This window comes from Leucoraja erinacea, chromosome 25, assembly GCF_028641065.1.
Source record: "Leucoraja erinacea ecotype New England chromosome 25, Leri_hhj_1, whole genome shotgun sequence".
NCBI classification, from domain to species: Eukaryota; Metazoa; Chordata; class Chondrichthyes; order Rajiformes; family Rajidae; genus Leucoraja; species Leucoraja erinaceus.
The window spans coordinates 21454302-21482018 of NC_073401.1; the positions used below are offsets into that span (position 1 = coordinate 21454302).

General features: G+C 38.1%; 2 protein-coding genes across 2 annotated transcripts in view; one reads left to right on the forward strand and one right to left on the reverse strand.

Annotated features, from left to right (window-relative positions):
- The window catches only part of rsph14 (radial spoke head 14 homolog), a 275923-nt gene that overhangs the window by 179418 nt on the left and 68788 nt on the right, over positions 1-27717 (reverse strand). The gene's annotated exons all lie outside the window — the stretch shown is intronic.
- The window catches only part of gnaz (guanine nucleotide binding protein (G protein), alpha z polypeptide), a 102091-nt gene that overhangs the window by 38416 nt on the left and 35958 nt on the right, over positions 1-27717 (forward strand). The gene's annotated exons all lie outside the window — the stretch shown is intronic.

The window sequence follows — 27717 nt, forward strand, 5'->3', positions numbered from 1 at the left end:
GTTGTTTTTGGAAATAATTACAACTTTCATGTTAGTTTAATGAATAAACTAGGTACATAATCGATAGGCCCAATCAAATAGGTAGAATTGAATTAAAATTACTTAAAATTGTTTTTCTTATATTTCAATTGAAGTATTGTTGATTTGTTAGTAAATCATAATTTTACCTATGATATGATCATTCACAGTTTAACCTGAAATCACTTACGTTTCAGTTGCTGCCCTTGATTAATAGATGCGATGTGTGTTCACTTCTCTTGATACTGAAGCATGAAGTGTTTCTTGTGAAGGTCTCTTCAATTATCCTCTGTTTAGGTGAATGTACAGTTTTCAGCCAATTACATCACTGGAGCTGGACGGTCGACTTTTATTTCTTCCTCATGCAAGGTCATCAAGGGTCAACAAGTTATATGGATGGGGTTCCGTGTAAAGAAAGCATTGAATCACAGAAATGCCAGTTGAAAGTTAGGCCAGTTAAATAGTCGAAACAAATTGTTGTATTCTGAACTTCATATTAACGATCATTATCAGGTGTTCTCGTTCCATTTGCCAGCATTCCATTAATAAATTTCTGAAATAACTAATTTCTGAAAAAGTGGTATTCAAAATGATTTATTTTCATTTGAATAAGCCATTTATTCTTTTTATTGTTTCTAAATATTTAATTTTCTATGCATTACCCCCAGGTGAGCTCCATTGTTATAAGAGCTGAAATATTGATAATGCAAAGAAACACTCAGTAAATGTGATTAATTTGGATTCATATTTTACCTCGAAACATTGGATCAAAGTCAAATGTGAAAACTCTGGCTTTCTGCTGGTGAAAGGGTTAAGCAGCAGTTAGTTTCTTATCAAATGTTTCATGCACCATTTGGCAGCTGAACAGATTACTCCTAGTCTACTGAGTTTTACTATTACGCATTACCATGGTTACTGAAATGGATACGTTTTTCTGAAAGTATATAAGCCAAATATGATCAATTTGCTACTTTCTATTCTGGAGATCGTAATTCATTTTATGAACAAATATCTCAACCCTAGCCACGCACCTTGCCCTTTCCCCCCCCCTCTCCTTCCTCACCCCACCAGCAAACCTGAACATTTGCTTACCTTTGACTTGTTCCAATCCAGCTGGTTGCTATAGCACCTGTTTCTCAGAACAGCATGGTGACAATTTCCCATTTCTAAGCAACCAGCTAATCAGCTCATAAACCCTGGTTACCAAAAACCACTGTTAATGGTTGCACTACCTTACATAAATTCAAGAATTATTTGATGATTGTTGAATACTCTACGTTCTTGATACCATGCTCACATAATCTACAAAACAAATGACAAATTATCCTCTAACATAGAAACTGTCAGTTCAATCAATAAAATAATTGTGGCTTCAAATGCTCGCATATATCTGTTCAACTTTATTCTTTGTTTTTTGCAATATGCTAAATAAACCAATATATAGTGATGTACACTGTCAATGATTATTCACAGCACTCTGTATTAACTACGTTCCTCTAACTAACTTGATTGATTTAATGAGTTTGCAGAGAGAGTGATAGTTAAATGGTACAGACGTGCATTTAAGAAAATAGTATGTTATATTTTATAGGGAAATATCTCATAGGAGAAGAAATTGAGGGTATGGTTGATAGAGCAGAGGGTTGTAGTTTTAACCTTTAATATCCTATTAAACGAGTGTGATGTGCTCTGTTCTGTGCATTCCCGTCTTTCTGCCATTCGCGATGGAATAGCAGAAATTACAACACAAAGGTTTATCCAGTTCACTGCATCAGATCATTACCTGCATGGTTTGCTATCAATACAACAATACTTAAAATAGAAAAGTCCATATATTGGGTGATTCAGTTCCAAATTAATTGTACCCATATCTTCAAATAACCAGCTGGATAATTTCAAGCAAATGTTTCCCTGTTAACAGTATATTTACACTTGCATACATCGCACTGCTGGATACAAATAAAGTAAGATATTGGTAAGATATGGTAAATACAGAGGTTTGAACGAGTAGCCAAATGGAGCAGGAGGATTTTCCAGACTAATCCAAAAGCATGGAATAAGCAGATAAGGCAGAGGGTAAGTGCGTGGTAAATCCAGCAAGTCAGGGTCTTGGTAAAAGCTCAGCAATTTTGGAATTGAGGGACGATGATAAGTCTAGTGTAAAAGTAGCCTGGTCAGAATATAGAAGCATACGGAGTTCCTAAAGCAAGATTGAAAGCTGATGTATTGAGTAACGATGCAAACTATTCAGGATTGACCCATAGAAAGTAAGTATTACTCGTCTGGCCACTCCTGTATTGCTTTATTAATATTTTCTTTGAATACATTTGATTTTTGACTACAAAAAAATTCAAAACAAGAGGAAAAACATTTTGATTGGGGCAGTAGAAAGATGCATAAACAATCTTAATAACTGATACAAATTGTGCTTGGAAATTGTGTTAGTTTAAAGTTTGCACTAAAATAATTTTCAAAATTAAATTTAATTCATTTAAATTAATGAATACTGTAAATGGGCTTATCACAGCAAGTAAGCATTTTTAATAACAGTGTTTCATCGTCCACCAGTGGATAGCTCAGTTTTAAACAATTTAAAGGATTTTAAACAGCTAGGCTGAACAATATTATTATTTTCATCAATTTACACTAATTAGTTTCTTCACAAATTAAGTATATTTAACATGTTAAATGTGAAAGACAGTATCCGTGTACCTAAGAAAACAATTGTAATTTAAATTTTTTTGAAAACAACAGCAAAATGTACAAATGACAGGAACAAGCCAAGGTCATTATTGCAGTGTAAAATTGTGGCTAGTTTCCGAGTGAGTCTCACTATTGGTAACACTACTTTTAAACCAGTGTTAAAGATTACAAATTCAATTATAAGAACTTAAAATTCCCTGATTATTTTTCTTGCAGTTTAGTTTCGGATTGGACGAATAAAACTCGCACGCTAATTAAACTCTATCCATATATCAACATTTGTTTATACGATAAAATTGAATAATGGAACTTTCTGAAATATTTCTTGTGTCCATACATCGCCAAATATTTTTCATTCAATAGAGGAAAATCACTGAACATGCTAGGAAAAAGCAACAATTAAAAATAATTAAAAGGCTTTGAAATTGAAAGGCACCTATTTAAGCATATTAATAAGGCTTGATGTTGTGGGCATATGAAAAATTGCCTTGAAATATGCTTCAGCAAAATCTGAGGATGAAGCTTGAGGCACCAATGTTTTACAGATGTAGAGTGTAAAAGAAAATCGGGTAAGTCTGGATGTGGGTCAAGATAGTTGGAGTGGGGGGGGGGGAAGAAATCACAAGGGAAGCCACCTTAGCTGCTGAAGCAAGAGTTGGATGTTGGTGACCATTAAGGTGTCAATTGAAAGATGTATTCATTAAAAGGGACCTCCCTTCATTTACCAGTGCCTAATTGCCCAGTCACATCTTTATTACATGACACCATTGCAGTTCTCACAATACTGTGAAGGGCAACTTCTCTACGAGTGGGCTGAACTCTCCATGGGGCCAAACTTTGCAGCATGCAATACACATTAGTGGACATCACTGTTGATGTTTGGTCTTCTCCACATGCATGTATCAGCCACAGGAAGGACTGAGAAGGACAAATTATGCACTTTGGGAGCTTACTGTGATGCTTCATTTGAATTGAAATAATTAAGGAACAAGAATTTTGCACTATTTCATGCAATTTCTAGCCAAAATAACCTGAAAACTGCAAAGATGGATTCAAGGAGGATGTGGATGCAGGGCAAAAGGAAGGCATCAAAGGGCATAAACAACAGCAAACTACGTGCACTCTGACTGAAAGTTATCCCAGCATCTTTGGTAATATATAATAAATTGGGTAATATATTTCAATTTTACTGCGTTGACACAAATGAGTACGAATAGAATTCCATACAATTATCACCAACAATATAACAATATGAGAAAAGATTTAATAATGGCAGTTCACAGGCTATAAACGCCCGATGTGTGGACACCCAACACATATGAGTGAGCTCCCATAATATTACAAATTTCAAGGGTTTGAAGTTCGCTGCAACAAATGGCAGAACTAGTCTCTCTCCATCATTCTCTTTCCATCACTTGTTCTTTCTTATCAGTTTATGTGTTTTTCATGCCATTCATTACAATTTTGTGGTATGGTTACTATCTTTGAGTGATTTTAGTTTATTTTATTTTTTTTTAATTTTATTTTTTTTATTAGAAGTACAGTAAATTACAGTAATACACATCACATATATCTTATTACATTTGTTGTACCACTTCGTTTTTCGAGCTTTAAAAAAGGTAGAAATAAAAGAAGTAAGGAAAGTGAGCAAGAATCGTGAAGGTGCAGGAAAGTGTTGGGAAAAGAAAGCCCCTTAGGGAAGAAGTTAGAGAAGGAAGTAAAGAAAGGAAATAGACCCTAGAAAGAAAAGAAAAAGGAAAAACAATCGCTCTATTATAACACAAAACTCCGCAAAAAAGGATATACCAACCGTGTTTTTATTTTTTATTTTATACCCCCCGTTACCAGATCCTGGTACCATTTATATTTTAAATTACTATTGCACCTTATGCTTGTAATAGTTCCATAAATGCAGACCACGTCTTTTGGAAGTGGTCTGCTTTGCCTGCTAGGAGGAGTCTCATCTCTTCCAGGTGTTGTGTTTCGAACATGTTTGAAATCCACATTTTTATTGGTGGTATTGGAGCATTTTTACAAAATTTGAGTATAAGCTTTTTTCCCATTATTAGTCTGTAATTAAGTAAGTTCTTTTGAAACACGTTTAGTTCGGGGTTACCTTCCGATATTCCAAAAATGATCCATTCTGCTTTTGGTACAAGTTTTATTTTAATTAATTTTGTGAAGATTTCAAATATTTTGTTCCAGAATTTTTGGATTTTTATACAAAAAACAAAAGAGTGCGCTATGGTAGCTTCTTATGACTGACATTTATCAAAAATTATAATAAAAATCCAATGATACATAGCACAATTAGAACTTGGAAACAAATAAAACAGAATCTAAAATTAAGAAAACTATCTCTTTTAATGCCAATAGTCAATAACCCGTCGTTTAAACCTTCAATTATAGATAAATCATTTACACAATGGGAAAGAATGGGAATCAAAATGCTCGGAGACTTGTATGAATTAGGAATATTATTATCATTTCAACAATTACAACTGAAATATAATTTGAAAAATAATCAATATTTTAAATATTTTCAAATCCGTGACTATCTGAAAAAATACACAAAAGTCTACCATAACATGCCCCCAGACTTATTGAATGAAGCCATGAAGACAAACGCTGAATCAGCAAATCTAATATCATACTTATACAACATTATTTTAAATATAGAAATACCTACAACCGATGGTATTAGAAGAGACTGGGAACAAGAACTAGCTATAAAAATTTCAAAAGAGAGCTGGGATAAACACTTACTATATGTGCCTAAATGCTCGATCAACATACGACACACTCTAATTCAATTCAAAACATTACATAGACTATATTATTCAAAAACTAAAATAGATTTTAGTTTATTTTCTAACATATATATTTGTGGGGGAAAAAGGGACCCGTTTGATACCTGGAAATGGCCTGTAATACATAACTATCGGTATTTGAGTCCGACCGTACCCCACACATTAAGGGCTTCAGCTGGATCTAAATTTTGTTAGTATAATTTTATGTTTTTCAATTAGCTATATGTCCTATTAACACAGCATCTAGTTCTGTGAAGTGTTTATGTGATTGGCTTGACTCAGTTTGGCGACATTCCCATTTCATGGTTAGAAGATTCATGTCCCATTATAGATTTAGTATATTATCCAAGTCGACTGTTCAATGGCACTTTGGAAATGCTGTCTTTTCACTGATATCCAAGACTGAGAACATAAGCAATATGAAATACTTGCATATGAAAGCAAAGTGACTAATTAGGGACAATCAGCATGGCTTAGTCTAGGGCAGGTTACGTCTTATTAAAATCCATGTTGACAACATCCAATGTCCTACACACATCAAGGAGATGATGAGGGAAAGATAATAGATGTTGGCTATATGGATTTCAGTAAGGCATTTGATAACGCCTCTCTTGTACGCTGGTCCAGAAGGTTAAGATGCAACGGATCTCTGGTGACTGGATAATTTAGATTCAGAACTGGCTTGTACATAGAAGGCTGTGGGAAATGGTGAAAGGGTTTATTATGGCTCGCTGGTGGTCAGTGGAGTTCCACAGGGAATGGTGGTGGGCCCTCTGTTGTCTGTGATATATATATATATATAAATGACTTGGACAAAAATGGAGATGGGTTAGTAGGTTTGCAGATGACAATAAAATTGATGGAGTTGTGAACAGAAAAGAAGGCAGCCAAGGAATACATCAGGATAAATATCAGTTACAGACATGGGTAGAGAAATGGCAGATAGAATTTAATTCAAGTAAGTGATAGGTGGTGCACTTGAATATAAGGGAAAACTATACGGTTAATGACAGGACCCTTCACATCATTGATGTGCCGAGGGATCTTGGGAGGCAAGTCCATAGCTCCTGAAAGTGGCAACACAAGTATAAGGTGTAGTAGAGAAGGCCTATGGTATGCTTGCCTTGATCAGATAGTGCTTTGAGTATAACAGTCAGGAAGTCATGTTGCATCTTTTAGGCTTTGGTTAGGCCACATTTGAAATATTGTGTGCAGTTTTGCTCGCCCCATTACAGAAAAGATGTGGAGGCTTTGGAGATAGTGCAGAAGAGGTTTACCAGATGCTTCCTGGATTAAAGCATATGTTATATGGAGAGATTGGACAAACGTATATAATTTTCTCTGGGGCATTAGAGGTTGGGGGGAGACCTGATGGAAGTTTATAAATGGCATAGGTAAGATAGATGTGTAGGAAGGAACTACAAATGTTGATTTACACCATAGACACCAAATGCTGGAATAACTAAGGCAGCGCCACTGGAGAGAAGGAATGGATAGATAGTCAGAATGAAAATGTTTTTCCCAGGATGGAAATAGAAAAGGAGAAATGTGCAGCAATTATTTTTTACACAGAGAGTGGTTGGTGCCTGGAACATGTTGCCATGGATGTTGTGTGGAAGCAGATAGGATAATGCCAGTCAACAGGCTTTTAGACAGGCATATGAACACGGGTGGTGGAAGCAGATACAATAGTGGCGTCTAATAGGTATTTAGGTAGGCCAATGTATATCCAGGGAATGGAAGGATAGGGTCATATGTAGGCTGATGAGGTGATTTTAATTTAGCATCATGTTTGGCACAGACATTGTGAGCCCAGCAATCAAGATTTGCAGTAATATATGATAACCATCTTCTATGTCTATGATACCACCTATTTTAGTGCATCTACAGACTTAACAAACTGGCATTGTTCAATCTCATAGACATTGTTGATATGGATGACAAAGAGCAAAAGGAACAGCACCGATCCCTGTGGCACTCCACTGGCCACAGGCCTCCAGTCTGAAAAACAGCCTTCGACCGCCACTCTCTGCTTCCCATAGTTTACCCAATTCTGTATCTTTGTAGCAAGATCGCCCTAGATCTCATTCAAGCAGCTTACCATACAACCTAATCAACGGCTATACGGGAGTCCATATACATTACAGCCCTCATCAACCTTCTTGGTTACTTGTTCAAAAAACACAATCAAACCCTGTGAGGTTTGATATCTCATGCACAAAGCCATGCTGCCTAACCCCACTCAACACCTGTCTTTTGTTAGGCTTATTAGTCTTTAGTTACCAGGTAACTAAACTGTCAATATTAGCCACCTTCCAGTCTTCCGGCACCTCATCTGTAACTAACGATGATTCATAAATCTCAGCCAGATCTCCTGCAAATTCTACTTTACCTTTACACACTGTCCTTGGGTAGGCCGCAGAGATGTATTAGCTTCATTCATTTTAGGACATCCAACACCAGCATAAGTAAGTAAGTTTATTGGCCAAGTATTCACATACATGGAATTTGCCTTGGTGCTCCGCCCACAAGTACCAACATGACATACAGTGACAGTTACAAATGACTCAGAAAACACTAAACATTAATAATAGTAAGACATTCATGATAAAACACCATTGATCAAGCATGTGAACCAACAAAATACCAGATCAAAGGGAGGCTACAGATTTTTGGCTGTTGAGTAGAGCAACTACTCGTGGATAAAATCTGTTTTTATGCCTGTGGCTGTGGCAGCTTTGACAATCCGGAGTCGCCTTCCAGAGGGAAGTGATTGAAAAAGAGTTTGTGGCCAGGGTGAGAGGGGTCAGAGATGATCTTGCCCGCTCGCATCCTGGCCCTTGCAGTGTACAGTTCATCAGTCGAGGGAAAGTTGCAGCCAATGATCTTCTCTGCTGATCAGATGATTTGCTGCAGACTCCAGGTGTCGTGCTTGGTGGCTGAGCCAAACCAGACCATGATGGAGAAGGTGAGAACAGACTCTACGATGGCCGTGTAGAATTGGACCATCATTGCCTATGGCAGATTGTGCTTCCTCAGCTGCCGCAGGAAGTACATCCTCTGTTGTGCCTTTTTGGCTGTGGAGTCGATGGTAGCCCCCCACTTAAGGTCCTTGGAGATTATGGTTCCCAGGAACTTAAAATACTCCCCAGATGTGACAGTGGTGTTGTTGATGGTGAGTGGGGTGAGGGGAGGAGGAGCTCTCCTAAAGTCTACAATCAATTCCACTGTCTTAAGAGCATTGAGCTCTAGGTTGTTGCTACGGCACCAGGATGCCAGCTGTGACACTTCCTGTCTGCAGGCAGATTCCTGCCCATCCTGGATTAGTCCAATCAGGGTTGCGTCATCCGCAAACTTGAGAAGCTTGACAGAGGTGGCTGTGGAGGTGCAGTCGTTGGTGTAGAGAGAGTAGAGGAGAGGAGAGAGTACGCAGCCTTACGGTGCTCCTATGCTGAGCGTTTGTGGGTCAGAGCTGTGCTTTCCCAGCCTCACATGCTGCTTCCTGTCTGTCAGGTAGTTGGTGATCCACTGACAGAGGGGTTCAGGCACAGTCAACTCGGAAAGTTTGGAGTATATTTTTGCTTTAACTTTTCGAAGTTTCCTAGTTTTCGTGTCTTCCTCCACTTTAAAGCAGAGGAGACATATTCATTGAGGGCCTTTCCCAACACCTGCAGCTCCACTTATAGATGACCATTTTAGTTCCTGAATGGCTCTATTCTCTCTTGTTACCATTTTTCCCTTAACATACTTATAAAATCTCATTATGTACTCCTTAACATTATCTGCCAGAACTACCTCACTCCTCTTTAATGTCTTCCAGATTTTCTTCTTAAGTATGTTCCTCAATCCTCTGTGCTCCTCAAGGGATACACTGGTTCCCAGCTGCCTATACCTGACCTATGCCTCCTTCTTTTTTCCTGACCAGAACCTCAATTTTCTCATCATCCAGACCTTACTCCTGCCTTCCTAGCCTTTCACTCCAAAAAGAAACATGCATGACTTGAATTCTCACTGTCATACATTTAAAACCCACCTACTCCAATTAACAAGTTCCAGGTAATACTATCAAAGGTGGCCTTGTCCCAATTTAGAACTTTAACTTATGAATCAGCCCTGACATTTTCCATAATAATTTTAAAATGAATAGAACTATGTTCACCCACTGACACATCAACCACATGTTCATCCCTGTTTCCTAAGAGTAGCTCAAGGTTTGCCCTCACCTTTGTGGGCCTTTCTATATAATAACATGCTTTCATTGACTTCTGTGCCATATTCCAACCTCCTACCTGCCTCACAAAAGCTTTGTATCCTGTCTCCCTTTCAATCTAGTTTAAAACCTCCCTCACAACATGTCCGCCAGGATATTAGACAACTCAATTTCAGATTCAATAATTTCCTCTTTTAAAGGTCACATCTGCCCCAGAAGAGATTCTAATGTTTCTAAAACCAGAATCCCTGACCCCTGCACCAACTCTCCAGCCACACAACCAACTTATTTCCTTAACTGACACCCTTTTGTCTCTTTTTCATCACTTGCCTTTGTCATTACCTCCACCCATCTGCCAATCAATACCCCTCTCTCTCCTCACCGGTATCCATCTATCACTTGGCAGGCTTTGCCCAACCCCTTTTCCAGCTTTCTCTTCCCTACTCCATCAGTCTGAAGAAGGGTTCCGACTCAAAACATCATCTGTCCATTCCCTCCGCAGATCCTGTCTGGCCCACTAAGTTCATTCAGCACTTATTTTTATGTTCAAGATTTTCTGCTTGCCTTTTTGGACAATATAGGTTATATACTACAATCAATTGTTGACAAGGAGCACTCGCCTATGCACGGGATTGGTTGGTCCTAAGTACAGTGCGTGTTTCTTCATCACTTTACCCTATTGCAAATATGCTTGCAGTTGTTGACCATCTATAGAATGGTGTGTGTCATCTGGATTGCTCTGCTCTACCAATTGAATATAGCTACATGGATGTCACATACTGGATTTAATGTAAGGAAAAATGGTGTTGGAAAATTATATAATTCTTAAATAATACCTTCTAAATGAATTAGAAAAATTGGTAATATTGCCTTGAAATGCACTGCCAAAATAAATACACAGATGCTTATTCAGTAGATTTGTTTTAAATTCAATTTGTAGCAGAATTAATCTCTATTAAAATAAAATAAATTCATACACATGAATTAGACATTTGGGCTAATTCAACAGAATAATTACAAAAGGAATGCTGCAAAATGTTATTACCTTGTAAGTACATCATTCAATGAGTATGCCACATATGGTAAAGAGTTATTCAGCAAGTTTAAAAAATATATATACTGTTTTCATTTAAAATGCTTATATATACTAAACATCATAAATGTATTCCTGCTAGAAATAATGGATCGAAGGAAGTACGATCTTATTTCCATAACACCTTTTACGAACTTGGAGTGCGCTATAGTCTAAAATATACTTTTCTAATGTTGTCACTGATGTAATAAAGTAAACAGAGTAGCCAACTTATACAAATATATTTACCAAGTCCCACAAGGTAATAGTAACAAAATAATCTGCATTTAGGTATTAGGATGAGCGATAGAAATTGGCCAGAAAACTAGAGCTACCCTACAAAATTTAGTGCATTGACTATTACAACAATATATCATGATACTGTAGTTCCATACTCCCGTTATAATATTTTGAAACTAATACTTTAATTTTAAGTTATTTTATAATTATTTGAAATTAACATTATCTACAAAGAATATTTGCTTGAATTTTACTATCCTAAGTTAATAAAGTTAAAAGAATTAAGAAAAATGTTACACGTTTTGTTGTAAGTGTCCATAAAGGCATATTGTGAATAACCCATTCAGACCCAGTCTGAAGAAAGGTCTCAACCCGAAATGTCACCAATTCCCTCTATGCCTGTCCAGCTGAGTTACTTCAGAATTTTGTGTCTATCTTTTATGACTAGCCAACACTGCAAACATGAAGACACTTTTACAATTTTTTACAGCAACAAACATAATAAACAAGCTAAGAATGGATCGACTGAGCTTTTTATCACTGGAATTTAAGAATAGAGGAGATCTTATAGAAACATATAACTTTTATAAGGGATTGGACAGGCTAGATGCATGAAAAGTTTTCCCGATGTTGGGGGAGTCCAGAACCAGGGGTCACAGTTTAAGAATAAGGGGTAGGCCATTTAGGACCGAGATGAGTTAATGGGTTAATTTTTAGAGTAGCAAGTCAAAGAGACACCTTTCTCTTAAATGGTCAGAAGTGGTTTCAGAAAACAGGAAAAGTCAGCAGATACTATACACTCCTACATTTCAGGTTTTACAGCTGGAGAACAAGTTTTGCAATTCTATGTACAAATGGTTTAATTGATTACTTTAACCTGCTTCTTTATAAAGAAATCCAAGATTATATATGCCCTCTTTGAAACAAGCACATTAAAATTATTTTTAAATGAGAAATAAGGTGAGCTGAAAGAGTCAACGAATAAAAGATCTGAAGAAGGGTGCTGACCCTAAATACCAGCTTGTCCATTCCTTCCCCAGGTGCTGCATGATCCGCTGAGTTCCTCCAGCAGTTTGTATTTTACTCAAGATTCCAGTATCTGCAGTTTCTTGTGTTGTTAAAGAATATGGGATGTCATCAGATATGTGTAGTTTGACTAGTCAACACTTTGGGGAAAAATCCTTGGTACAAATCTCATGAGCTAAATCTGTGATGCTCCATATTTCTGTAAAATCTTTCAGATATTTCATTCATAATTTGCGTTTACTTCTACTGCTCACCGACTAGCTGCTCTGTGTCTGTGAGTACATACACCAAGCAGAACTAACGCAGAAATAATTGAAACCACACATTTCCCACCCCCATTGTCTTTTATCTATTCTGTCCTGCACCAGATCACAGACCTTCCTTTTTATCTTCTTTTGGCTTCAATTACACTGTTGTTTTCCTGGCTTTCCTTGCTTCTAATTCTGATGAAAGAGCATTGAACTAAAATCCATGTTATATCTCTCTCCATTATAGCGGTCTTGAATGGAGCAGTTCCCATCTTGTGTTGCATCCCGATAAAATGCTTTCTACAGTTGGTGAGAGTTGTAGAGGACATGCCAAACTTCTTAGGAAGTTCTAAGGAAGTAGAGGCTTGGTGTGCTTTCATGGCCATTGCTTCAATATGGCTAGTCCAGCGCAAGTTGCTGGATATATTTACCCCGAGGAACTTGAATGTTTCAACCATCTCTACTTTGGCGCCATCAATGTATACTGTACCACTTTGCTACCTGAAATCGCTCACTATCTCCTTTGTCTTGCTGATATTGAGAGAAAGATTGTTGTCTTGACACAAGGTCACGAGGTTCTCACTATCCTTCCTGTACTCCGTCTCTTCATTATTTGATATTCAGAGCACTACAGTGGTGTCATCTGTGAATTTATAAATTGAATTGGATTTGCACTTGACTGCACTGTTGTGGGTGCAAAGGAATAAAAAAGGGTGCTATGAACACATCCTGTGGAGTGCCAGAATTGAGGATCATCGTGGAGGATGATTTATCCCCTATCCTCACTCAACGTGGTCTGCTGGTTAGGAAGTCGAGGATCCAGTTGCAGAAATAATGCTGACTCCAAGTTCTATGTGTTTGGTACTGAGCTTGGATAGGATAATGGTATTAAAAGCAGAGCAAGAGTCTATGAATAGAAATCTAGGTCTCCCTTATCCAGGTGTTCCAGGGATGAGTGTAGGACCAGGGAGATGACATCTACCTTGGACTTGTTGTGGCGGTAGCCAAAGTGCATTGGGTCATGGCTGCTTGGTAGACTGGATTTAATGCATTCCATAACAAACCTCTCAAAGCAGTTCATGATGGTGAATGACAGGGCCACTGGACAGTAGACATTGAGGCATGAAGGCATTCGTCCCGTCAGTAGGAGTGCAATGAGAGCGTGTCCAGGGTGGTGTGGGTCTTTGATGATATTGGCTGTCTTTTTTGAGACAGTGCCTCCTACAAATTCATTCAATGGTAGACACATCAGTACCAGTAATGATCTGGGCAGTTTTTACCAATGTTTCTTAGCTCCTTCTCCTAGTTGCTGAACCAGGCCCCGATGCAACCAGTCAGTGTGCAATAGAGTATTCACCAACATATCAAATCTTCTTAACCTTCTAAGGAAATTGGGGTGTTAGTGGGTATTGAGATTCCATCAATGTGCTGGGCCCAGGACAGATCGTCAGAGAGAGCATGACCAAGAATCTGAAGCGGGTGATTCTCTCCACTGTCAATGAAGACAGGTTTGTGGACCTTTGGCTTTTCCCTCCTGTAGTCAATTGGCTCCTAGGTGTTGCTGACGTTGAGAGCAAGATTGTTGTTCTAATACCACTTAATCTCTCCCCTGTACTCATTATCCATGCTTCACAACCAATCTCTCAAAGCTCTTCATCATGCCTTATACTAGAAGAATTGCAACAGTTCAAGCAGGAGAATCACCATCAAATTCTCTGAGCAATTAAGAATGGGCAATACACGCTGGCCTTCCATATCCTCAGAAATTAATAAATGAGTGGTCCCCAAACTGAAATGATATTTGTCAGTCATGCCAAAGCACATATTTATCTCATTTATACTTCTTTCATTTTTCTCCTTGTGGATGTCAATCAGCTGATACAGTCTAATATTAAGAGAGGCAAGATGGAGCATGCAAAAAAACTCTGCTAAAATGTTGAGTGAACACTGCTGAAAAGTTTGTGATCCTGCTGCCACAAATGTTTGTGTGTCAAAATCTTTCATCTATTCCATACAATTACTAAAATAAAAAACTATTTTTTCTGATTTGGGATGAAGTGATTTATTTTTAAGTTTAGGCTCAAAAAGAAATTAAATGCAAGGCACAGCTATCCATATAAGAATATGGTTTACTGCTGTATAAGCCTCGTCAGTCAGCTGCAACATCCACATCAAAGTGATTGACCTGTTTGCTTAAAAAATATTCTCATTAGTCAGTGGAGTTTGATTCTGATCATTTAAAGGCCAAGTAGTAGTAGTTTGTGACAGGTGGGCACTAACTACACTTGTGCAAGTTGACTTTTTCTGCTATTTACTGAAATGCTGAATCATCAAGGGATACAAATCTGTTGCAGCAGATAGTTTCAGCACACGGTAAATCTCGACATAGCAATGATGGAAAATGAATATATTGACAATCTACTGCCTGTTTTATATCTTTACAAATTTCTCCGTCCATTGACTTGGGTGCAGTAACTTAAATTATCTTTTCACCATGAATAATCTAGGAGTCTGAACTATTAACCTGGAGAAATTGTGTTTAGATCTCACCATACCAGTCTTAAGAATTTGATTATTTTTCCGAAAATACCTTGTTATCTGTGAAAGTGAAGCTAATTAGAAAAACCATCACAAATATTATTTTTGTGTGGGAAATCTGCCATCCTTCCCTGATCTTGTGGCTATTTGACAACAGCCTCCCACTCCTAATTGACCTTACAGTGGCATAGTAACCCAGTCATTTGAAAAAATACAAGTAGGGAATACAAACATCCTACAAACAACATTGTGACAACATTCTAACCTCATGGACTGCAGTTAGTCAAGAAGGTATCCCACCTCCACCTCCTTAGCTAAAGGCAGAATAGCATGTTTGTTTCTGATATTGCTGTTTTGAGGGGATATTATTTTACCATTCCTATTAACGGAATGGGTAATAAAATCCACATACACATGATGTCTATAATTTAGTATATATATATATATATATATTCTTTGCTCAATAAGCCAAATATATATATATTGATCATATATATATATATATATGAAAAAACTTATATGCATATAACCAGTATAAACATCCATATATATATAATATATTCAAATATATACATATATAGCATAAATATATAAATAAAGTATATATATATATAGATTGGTATCAGGAGTACAAACTATGCTTTGATGCATCTCTTTGCTCAATAAGCAAAGTAAGTTTTCCCAGAATTGATCATTGTATTGGTGTATTGTCTGAGATACAGAAAAGTGAAAAACTTAGTTGTGCATGCTAACCAAGTAAAAACATCCATACATTCAAAATTATATTCAAAACCATACACAAATATAGCAGTGAAAATGCAGATAAAATAAAGTGCAAAGATCGCAACAAGGTAGATTGGTGGTCAGGAGTACAAACTATGCTTTGATGCATCTCAATAAAATGCTTTCTACTGCATTCTGTAGAAGTTGGCGAGGATTGTTGGGGACATGCTGAACTTCCTAAGCCTTCTCAAGAAAAGTAATCTTAATATAGCCTAGATCCATGGTCTGATTAAACCTTGCTGATCATACTACAATGATGCTGTTGAAGCAGGAATGTGAACTCAGAATAAATTTCTATGCATCACCTGCAAATACTCAACCAATGAATGAAAATGATGGCACCAGTTTGTATCATCAATCTACGCATAGTTATAAATGTTAACAGCTAATGTATCTCTTGGCTCATGGTATCCCTCAGTAATGATGTAATGGACTGAAACATCCAAATACCATTAGCCAGTTTCCTACCTGAGGGTAATTTCTTCAAAATATATTCCTTGCCATCACAAATTACACCCACTGTCCAAGCAGATTATATGAATTACAGAAGACCTGTGATTTGCCCAGCAACAGTGGTGTCATTGGCGAACTTGATGATGGAGTTCGCACTATGTTTGGCTGTACAGTCATGGGTATAGAGTGAGTACAGCAGGGGGCTGAGCACGCAGCCTTGAGATGCTTCCGTACTAATTGTTACTGAGGATGAAGTGTTTCTGCCAATTCGAACAGATTGTGGTCTGTGGATGAGGAAGTGAAGGATCCAATTGCAAAAGGATGCGCAGAGACCCAGCAGATATCCTGTCAACTAAGCTGATTTATGCTGGATTGTGCAGATCCCCTTGAATATTACTGGAGTTACACTTATCTAAATTAGTGAAAAGTATTCAGTCATCCTGCTGATTTATGCCTTGAAAATTGTATCAAATAGCTTAGGTATCAGGAGTTTGGTCTCTTGGGTGGCTTCAAAGCGCCTAAATACAAATGAAGTCAATGGTTATATAGAGGAAGACCCTCCAATGACAAAATCACACCTTGAAGTCAATCATCCCAGCTCGACAACATCACTACATGAGTTTATCTGGATAGTCTTCAATTCCACTCACAACTGCTCAGCAAATGAATACTGTAAGATCTCAGCAACCCTTGAGGTACAAGATCAGAGAAGAACTGAGTATCATGCAACTTAATAAAACATTTAACATTTAAGATTGACAATTTTTTGTAGCCAAGTGTATAAAACGCATCTGGATGGAGAATGTATAAACCACTCATGACTTCATTGAAAGACACAATTTCAGTTTTACTGTGATTAATTCTGGTCAAGGTTACACTATGATGCACAAAATATCAATTTTATGAGGAATAGACTGGTTAGACCAGCAGCTCTTTTCGTGTCCATCATTATACATGACTGTTAAATTGATAGTGGCAGATTATGTATTTAACATGAGTCTTCTGACCTACAGTCATAAGATTGCGGTTAACTCCGACGTTAAGTCTTGTAGTTTTAGTGAAATTCTGATATTTTTTGCTTTTAAATAGATGGAGCATATGCTAAATGTGCTTCTGTGCTTTCGAGTGTTTGATTTATACCATTACTGACAAATGCATTTTTGAATCATATTTCATTACTAGTACAGGGTACTGTGTGTCACCAAATTTGCCTTTTCAGTTTGTTTGAATGAATTCCGACAGAGGACTGGGGAATTTTGATGATCTCTGGTGATGGGAAAGTGGTGCAACTTAATGTTTTGATTACTATCCCTATGATTCATAAATCTATATTCTCAGTGCGTACCATGGTATTAACAGGTTTAGTATTACTGTAAACACGTCAAAGGGAATGAGGAAATATAACAATCTGATACAGATGTCTCTTTTCTGCTAATAATTAGCTTTCAGGTTGAGTCTGGGCTGATTGCAGGCATACATGATTGGCATTCCTCTCCCCAGGGAATTTTCATCTACTGTACATCCTATTGAGTAAAATAGTATTGAAAATTCAAGATTGTACATTCTTTCAGTAACAAAGAACTGAATAGTGGAAGCAGAACAATGATTTGCCCGTGGCATTATTATGTGTGTCATCAAATCTGTTTCAATCATCTTTTTCTCTCCAACCTGCACAGAATGCCAATAAGATCAGTGTCACTAAAATGTTAATTGAAACTTCCTACAATATGAATCAATAAGCTTGTCCGGTTGATGAATAATATGTGGCAATGCTTGATATTATTGTTACAAAGTGACTTAATTGTATTCTAATACATTACATATTGAAATGTTGCCTAAAATGCCCTGCTGCATCAGTGCCTGATGTGATCAATTCTGCATGAACTGTGGTAATAGCGTTATTTTCTCCTTATTAGGCTTTTCATAAACTGATAACAAAGCTATAATTCATTTTTGCAATAGAATATCCACTGTGAAGCAAAATCATGTCCGAGTATTGTTATTATGGTGTACAGTTTCTCTGCACATTGTATGAAATAAAAGGAGATCCTCTGCTACCCAGAGGAAGAAGAGCTGGCACATTATTTGACCCTCCTCCAAGATTTCCATTCAGTACAGGTACTCCCCCATTTACGAACGCCTGAAGTGTGTTTAACCTATACATACAAACGAGTATTAGCAAAACCGGCAAGATAGATTTGCTGGCTGCTGCGAGGCTACAGGCACCTTCTGCCATGTGGGAACTCATTTTGCAGCCCATTTCCAACTTGCAAACTTCAATTTATGAAGAGTTTTCTCGGAACAGCCACCTAGGGAAACAACAGGCAAGTAATTGGATCCAGGTAAGGATGCAGATTCACTAAATCTATTATAAAGAAGTTCAGCACCTTCTCTGTGATACCTGCAGCTCTCCTGTTTTTTGACCATGTTCTCACTCAGATTCACTCTCTTGCCTCGGCCCTTTCCCCTGACCTCTTTATTCCACCTATCTCACACCTTCTCCATCAATCTAAAGATCATCGTCTGTCCATTTCCATACGCAGTTGCTGCCTGACCCACTGATTTCCTCCAGCAGTCTGTTCTTTCCTCACGGTTCCAGTATCTGCAGTCTCTGATGTCTCCCTGTATTCCTTTCCCATTCTCCCATCCTTTTATTCATCTTTTTCATTGTCCCCCTCCCATTGCCTATATTTTTGCTCTCTCTCAACTGGTTCCATCACCCATACATCTGTCCACTTGCATATCTACTCCCTTGGCCTACCTTCCTTACGTTCTCCTCATCAGCCCATTATCTCTCCCTTGTCTGGTTTTCCCCTTCCAGCCTCCGGTTCTATCCTCACCTTCCCTTCCCCCACCTGGCTCCATCCGTCCATGTTATTTTTCCAATGTGTCCATCTGACGTGCACCAGCCTGTCTCTAACACCTACCAGCCCATGTCTCATCACCTGCCCCTCTTTCGGAAAAGAGCTTTAAATTATAGGGCGGAGGGCGAAAACCAAGCATAAATATTAGTGCTAAATTAAACTAAACAGAAGAGAATGAAGTAATAATTATAAATGGTGTTCGAGACCTTACTGGGTGTAGTTCAACCAAGAGAGACAAATAAGACAAGTGTGATTAAGATCAGAGCAGAATGACAATGTTGAGGTATGTAGATCAAACATACAGCCTTTCAAACAACAATTGAAATATATAGAACAAATTGAATGAGCTGCAGCTTAATCCTATTTCAAGGTTACAATATGATTCCATTACTGTGACATGGCATGAAGGCAATCAGATTTGAGAATTATGAGGTGGATAGTAAAGCAAGAGAAAATAGGAGAGACGACTAGCCTGAGTGATTACAGAACGATTCAATCAGCTATGAATGAAAATCATAGAACATTGATCATAGAATCACAGAAAATCATAGATCATAGAATTTGAACATTGACTTCTCGAATTTCAGGTAGTCCTGGGTTTCTCCTCCCTTTCCCGGCTCTCCCTCAGCCCACTATCTCTGCATCTTCCTTTCTTCTTCCCCCCCCCCCCCCCCCCCCCCCACCCTCACATCAGTCTGAAGAAGGGTCTCGACCCGAAACGTTGCCTATTTCCTTCGTTCCATAGATGCTGCCTCACCCGCTGAGTTTCTCCAGCACTTTTGTCTACCTTCGATTTACCAGCATCTGCAGTTCCCTCTTAAACATGAATGAAAATGCAGTGATTTAGAATAGCAATAGTTAGAATGAAGTAGAGTCCGCTGACAATGGTTTTAAAACTGTGTTCAGTTAATAGTTTTTGTACAATAGTTCTCAAAACCAAGCAGACCATCTTTGATTTAGTAATGAATAATGATTCAGATTTAATCAACATTATTTGTTTATCTGATAACAATCATAATATGATCTTTAAAAGGAAAAATGCATGCATCTATACTCAGGTCAGGCTGACATTCATGTATTGAAACAGAAGCCTTTGGCAAATCCCCCACTTAATACACATCTCCAAAAAATACCAATCTCGATTTCAAAAATACTCAATGACAGTCTCAGGTGTAGAGAATTGAAAAGATTTTAAAATTGTGTAATGAATTATTCCTGATCTTGTCCAGTCCCTTACGCTTCTCTTTACTTGTTCTAGATTGTAATGCCTGAGGTAACAATCTGGTTAGTTTGAACTCTGTCTATCCCTCTCAGAATCTTATGGATCTCAATGGGTTTACCTCTTGTCCCAGTAAAATGCAACGCGCACAGACCAAATATCATAGCGATTTTCAGCACAACCATATTGAGAGTCTATACCTGAGGGGGAGGACCTGATGAGTCTTTAGAAATGAAAGGCCTCCATCAAGTGAGGGCAGGTACCTATTTTGGAAACCTCATCTTGCTGGACAAAAAGGAAAATAAATTGCTGTAGTGACATTATTTCAGTTATGTCTCAGTGTGTGATGTACACTTTGAAACAAACAGATGATCTGCAAGGACTGAGGCCATGAGGAGTGGAAAATGGCAATAGGAAAATGGCTGTTGTTGTTGGATTGATATTTGTGCATGCAGAGTTTGAGCTGTAAGTGCCACGGTTGTGACTGTTTCAAGTCTGTAATTTATTCTAAGTGTTGGAATACTAATATTGCCAAATGGAATGAAGTCTATCAATTTCTTTCTACACTATTCCCAGATGTATGTGAATCAATCCTGACAGTTATCTCATCAGACACTTCCTGCCATTTTCATTGAGAACCTACTGGTAAACTTGGCACAAATGGTATGCTTCCTTCTCTATATCATTATTACCAGAGTAGAAAATCCATGCCTGTAAGTCAGAGAACATGCTCTCTCTCCTGCAGTGCCTCGCTTTCAACCATTTCAACAAAGAATAAAGAAGTACACAAGCAGCAGCTCTGTGATTTAGTGGGATGTGTCCTTTAAGGGCAGAAGCCTTGACATCGATTACCACATGAATGGATGAGCAGATGCAAAGGAATGGAACATTAAATATCAAGAACAGAGTATTACCAAGGGAAACATTTTTACATTAACTATTAAATAAAATGTCCACACTGCAATGGTATGAATCAGTCAGTTAACCATGCAGTATGCATGAGTGTCATAGTGGTACAGCTGGTGGAGCTGCTGCCATGCAGCTCCAATTGGTCGCTTTCAATCCTCACCCCTGGTGCTGTCTATGTAGAATTTGTACATTCTCCTTGTGGTTGAACGGGTTTCCTCCAGCTATTCCAGGTTGCTTCCAAAAATGTGAATATTATTGTGCAATGTAAATTGCCCCTCGTGTGTAGGTGAGTGGTAGAATCTGGGCACTGTTAGGAATGTGGGGGAAATGAAACAGGATTAGAGTTAAAAAGTGCTTGATGGTCAGCATGGAAATAGTAGGCTGAAGGATTTTCCATGCTCTTTGACTATGACTATATTTGGGAGTGATCAAATCTCTAGCTATTTTCTGTCTGCATAGGAACAATATGATGCATAATGATTTCCCTACATTTGCCATAATTTGAAGACAGTAACAATTAGGAAAGAATAGAAGTTATAGAAGGTAAATATTTTTTTTGCATCAATAACAAAATAGAGCTTTATAATCTTAACCAGTTTCATGGAAAAATTGACTTAATCAGACAGTTCTGATGGATAAAGCAGACGGTTGCAGCTCACTGCCCATTTTCCTGACCCCTGTACAGCAATCATTTCAGTTCAGCCTTCCTGTAATTTCTGACTGACAAGAAATCGAAAAGACCATAACACAACTGAAAAATAATATATTTAGTACAGGTAGTTCTAAAACACAGCTCAAAGAGCTTCAGTCAAACATTCTCCAATCTCCAGTCCATATCTTGGAAGAGGACAATTTACCAACAAATATCAGAGGTGACGAGATGGTGATTAGCCTGAAGAAAAACTCCAAGTGTGGCACCGGCTGCAGGGAAAGCCGTCGCCAGGGTCTTTCCCAACCTTGTCTTTGCACGACTGAAGAGGTGCTCCTCAAATTTTAATTGGATTCTGAGTATCTAAATACATAGTGGAATGTAATCTTCACTGCCGAATAATTTCAAGGGAAATGCAGAACATCACCAACTGCTGTATCCCTTGTCAAGTTTCACAATGGAAAAAAGACATTCTCGCAGTTCAAAGGAACAATACTGTTCAATTATGAAATTAATAAACTTACATCTCCTAATCAAAGCCAAAACCCAATTTTGAAAATTAAAATTAACATAAACTTCAAACTCTGTCCCTTCCTGTTAAATCAAACAATGAACCCGTTTCGCAATGATCCCCTTGCAGTCTGTCATTGTAGGCGCAAATGAATCGAGAAATAAAGATGTTGTAAAAAATATATTAGGATACACTAAGATGTTACAATTTAAAAATAACCAATCCGTTAATGTGAAAAATAAACGTCAATGTAATAAGCATCACTCATATTTAGGTCACTGCTCATTGCAACAATGGTGTGAGCCAGGTAAAGAATCCATTTGGGAGTGAGCAGTTTGTGATCATAGCTGACAAATTGAGACAGAAATTCATGCACAGCACTGAGCATGAAAGTGTTTGCAAAAAATGGAAGCTCACATCTATATTCCCCAGCGTCAGATGCACAACATTTGCAAATTTGTCTGCTGAAGCAACACTTATTATGGGCTTTCTCACATGAGCACTTAGTGGATCATGATTAATTTAGAGTCACCAGCTGAAATTAATCTGTGCTAATTATTGTTATGGCTGCACTTTTCAAAAAGGAAACAATCAGCGACTACAATCACAGAAGGAAGTCATTATGTCGGTTGACAAGAATAGCAATTGTGAAGAGAATGACAACGGTTGAGCTGAGTGTGAATTTATTTTCTCTAAAGCTGACCTTGACCTCCAAGTGAAAGGCTTGGATACCCAGAGCAAGATCATAGACACTCAGCATCCCAGAAAGCCCTCAGGAAAGATTTGAAGAAGCAATGAAGAAAGCTGGCTATTGGTTTTGTTGGCAACGATGCTCTTACGAGTATGGTCCAGTGCAGAAATTGGTTTGTGACCTCACTCATGTGGTCATCTTCATTTTAAGCTTCCGTCACAAAAGCTAATGTACAGGCAATTTGATTTACTCCATCTAATCTCAAGAAATAGAGCAGTGGATCAACAAAGCCCAATGGACTCCGATCATTCCATTCGTTACAACGCTGCCTTCTCGCTGACATGTGTTAAATTCGTATGGTTACGCTCTGTCCACAAAACCAAGACATATCCAACCTCTCTACTCTTACTCATAAACAAAGTAATAATCAAGTCTCGACTTCATGATGACATTGAACCAAGTATGGCATCGAGAAATCAGGAAAAAATGAAAATCAATGGGAATCAATGTGAAAACTTTCCATTGGCTAGAATTGGACCTCACAAAAAGAAAGCTTGTTTTTGCTTTTGAATATCAATTATTTCAGCCACAAGGCGACACTGTCGGAGTGCCTCAGGGCAATGTCTTAGTCCAATCATCTTTATAGACATCACCAATAATTATTCCATCAGAAATTCTGAACAAGGAATGTTCACTTATGATTATACAATGTTCGGATCCAATTACTACTTTTCAGGAAACTAAGCAACACATACCTTCAAGCTCGATCTAAACACTTTCAGATAGGCAATAACCATTACCAACAAGAGAGAATCTAACCACCTACTCTTAGCATTCAGTGGCACTACCATCGTCAAATATTCACCATCTAAAAACAAAGAATTGCCATTGTCCAGAACATAAATAAGCCAACCACAAAGAGCTTACTGTCTTGCACTTATTTACAGTATCGTCCCCAATTGGTACTGAAGGTGGAGAGGAGACATTTTCTGTCCAACTGCAAAACATATGGTGATGTAACTATCTCAGTATTGTCATATTAGCAATTTTCACAATGTGAATATGAACCTTTTGCACGAAAAGTAAGTTACTCTTCCAACTGAATGTCTATTTTGCTATTTTGGAATTTCCAAGCAACAGCTCCTGTAACATATTAGACTGTAATATTCAAGGCTTTTCCTTGTGATGGGGTGGAAACAATGATGAGCACTTTGTCCATAATACACACTGGAATCAATTTGCCACGTCAGTGGTGATAAATAGAGGGGGGAAAGGCTGTAGGTAGAAGGGTAGTGAAAGTAACGCATGTACAGGGTGCTATGTGCTGAATGACTAAGAGATCCCTTGCCATCTCTGAAACTATGCTTGCAAATAAAAACGGGAGCATTCTTTAACGAGCCATATTAAGCTACCCCACACTGCCGGTTTCTAAAGCTGTCAGAACATGTCAAATTTCCACATGCACTAGTTATAAATCAAAGAGGAGTTCTAGGTTAGATGCTGGTACACTCCACCTCCAAATCCACTGCAGCAGTGAATTCCCTGTAAAGTTTAGATAGCCACAGTATCAAAGAGAGAGCAAAATACAACTTGCTGCAGGAACTCAGCAGGTCAGGCAGCATCCATGGAGGGACTGGATAGATAATGTTTCGGGTTATTGATGAAACCTATTATCTCCTTCAATGCATAGCATCGCCTTTGGTCATCTTAGCAAAAGGGTATGTGTATGAAGCAACCCAGGTACAAATACACGATGTCTATATAGGATCTCACGTCTCTGTAAACGCTATGGGAATAGCGTGTGCCTCTTCCCTTGGGACCCCAGCCTTGCCTTAGCCAGTTGCAACTCCATAACTCAAGCACCCTTTCAAATGATTGCCACAAGTTATAACCATCAATATATTGAACAGAACGTAATTGAGTTAAAAACGGTTTCAGATAACTTCAAACGCTTTGGAAGGTGTGTGAACAGAAACTAGTAAAGTTTGCAGCTGTTTTCTAGTAATCTGTTTTAGCTGAATGTCCCTGAGAATTTCATTTTAGTGATGATCAGTGAGTTGCAGAGCAGCTTTTGTTGTGACTGTCAGCTGAGAGTTGTTTTGCAGACCTAGTGATGTCCATTTCTGTTGGCAATTCAAGAGAACGGCATTCCACAGTGACTAATGTCATTTAATGCATGCCTAATGGAATAAAATCTTCATCTACGCAATCAATGATCCCAAATGGAAATGCCCAATCAAATTTCGAGATTGGCATGATTTATCAATTGAAAAAACAATTTGTTCCAGGCTAAATTGATTTTCAATTGAATTGTCTGAGAATATGGAATTGTATGGATGAAGTTAAAGGAACGGAGAATGCAAGAGAAGGTACTGACGTCTCCAGAAGAAGAAACAGGACAGATTGTTTAAGAAGGGATAAGAGTCTAAGGTCATGCAAAATGGGGACCAATTTGAGAAGAAGGGTGGTGAATACTGAACTAAAGGTGTTATATTTGAATGCACATAATATATGAGCAAAGTGGATGAGCTTATAGCGAGTTTAGAAATTGGTAGGTATGACGTTGAGGGCATCTTGGAGAAGTGGCTGAAAGGGGATCAGAGATGGGAGCTGAACATCCAAGAATACACATCCTATCGAAACAACAGGCAGGTGGGCAGAGGGGGTGTGGTAGCTCTGCTGGAGAGGAATGAAATTCAATCCTTAGCAAGAAATGACATAGGATCAGAAGATGTGGAAACCTTGTGGGTAGAGTTAAGAAACTGTAAAGTTAACAAGACCCTAATGGGAGTTATATACAGGCCTCCGAACAGCAACCAGGATGTAGGCTACAAATTACATCAGGAGATACAATTGGCATGCAAGAAAGGCAATGTTACTGATCATGGGGGATTTCAATATGCAGGTAGAATGGGAATATCAGGTTGGTATTGGATCACAAGAAAAGCCCATTAGGGAAAGGGCAATTCAGGATTTGGTATTGTATAATGAACCGGATTTAATTAGGAGGCGCAAGGTCAAGAAAGTTCTAGGAGATATGAAAAAATTCAACCTACAGTTTGAGAGGGGGAAGGGCATGTCAGATGTGTCGGTAATACTGTTGTGTAAAGGTAACTACAGCGGCAGGAGGGAGGGGCTGGCTAAAAGTTACTGGAAATGGACCCTAGCAGGAATGACGGTGGACCAGCAATGGCAGGAGTTTCTGGGAGTAATTTAGAAGACCCAGGATCTTTTCATCCCAAAGAGCCTAAATTGATTTGAAGATGAGAATGGGGCGACTGTGGCTGATAGCATAAAAGTAAAAGATAAGTTGTATAATATTGCGAAAATTAGCGGAAAGCTAGAGGAAGTTTTTAAAAAACCAACAGAAGGCAACTAAAAAGACAAAAAGGGGACAAAAGATAAAGAGACTATTTTTTAAATGAGAAGAGGATTAAAAAACTGGACATGCAAAAGGATTTGGGAGTGCTGAAGCAGGATTCCAAAAAGGTTATTTTGCAAGTTGAATCCATAGTAAGGAAGGCAAATGCAATATTAGCATTCATTTCTAGAGGACAAGAATATAAAAGTAGCCATTTTGTGCCAATGCATTTTGTATCTATCTTCAGTGTAAATCAGCATCTGCAGTTCCTTCCTACATAATATAAAAGCAGCGATGCAATGCTGAGGCTTTAGAAGGCATGGTCAGGCCACATTTGGAATACTGTGAACATTTTGGGTCCGATATCTGAGTTGCCAAGTGTTGGTATGGAGAGGATCCAGAGGAGGTTTGACGAGAATGATCCCAGGTGTGATTGGGTTAACTTATGCTGAGTGTTTGATGGTTCTGGACCCATACTTGCTGTAGTTTAGAAGGATGTGGGGTCCCCTCATTGAAACTTACGGTTTAATGAAAGACCTAGATTGAATAGATGTGGAGAGGATATTTGTACTAGTGGGATAGTTTAGGCCCAGAGGCCGTAAGCTCAGAAGAAAAGGATGAACCTTTAGAAAGGCGATGAGGGGGAATTAGCCAGAGGGTGGTGAATCTATGGAAAACATGGCCACGGGGAGGCTTTGGGTTTTTCTAAAGTGGAGATTGACAAATTTTTGATTAGTAAAGGTATCAGAGGTTACATGGAGAAGGCAGGAAAATGGGGTTGGGAGGAAAAGAAAGGTCAGCTATGATTGAATGGCAGAGTAAACTCAATGGGCCAAATGGCCTAATTCTGCACCTATGGCTCATGAACATAAACATATGAATACAACAGCACTATACCATCCAATTTCTCGGCAATGTCCATCTATAATTAATGGTGCAATGAATAATTCATACTAATTTAAAGTCTACTCATAATTATTTCTTGCTCATACTTGCAGAGGTCAGTTTCAGGGATTAAAATATATTTCCATATTGAATTTACCTTATTACATGTCTCTATCTCCCAAGAATTAAATTTTCAATTGAAATTTAGATTTCTGTTTCTTACATGTTATCCCTTCTAATAACAGTGTTGGTGACATTTTATTGATGCCTTGCACCTCTTTGTATGACTAAATCTAATATTGTTTTAATTTTGTACTTCATTTAAATTATGTGCTAATTTAATTCTTTTATCAGGAGGAGGATGAAAGCTTCATTTGAATAATTGGATATTCTTACTGTTTTGTGTGCAAGGTGATTTAAAAGTAATGAGAGCAGAATATATCCTAACTTTATCTCTGTGCCAATTACCCGTATTTCCCGGCAGAGAAGACACTATTTTTTACCCAAAAATAAGGACCGAAAATTTA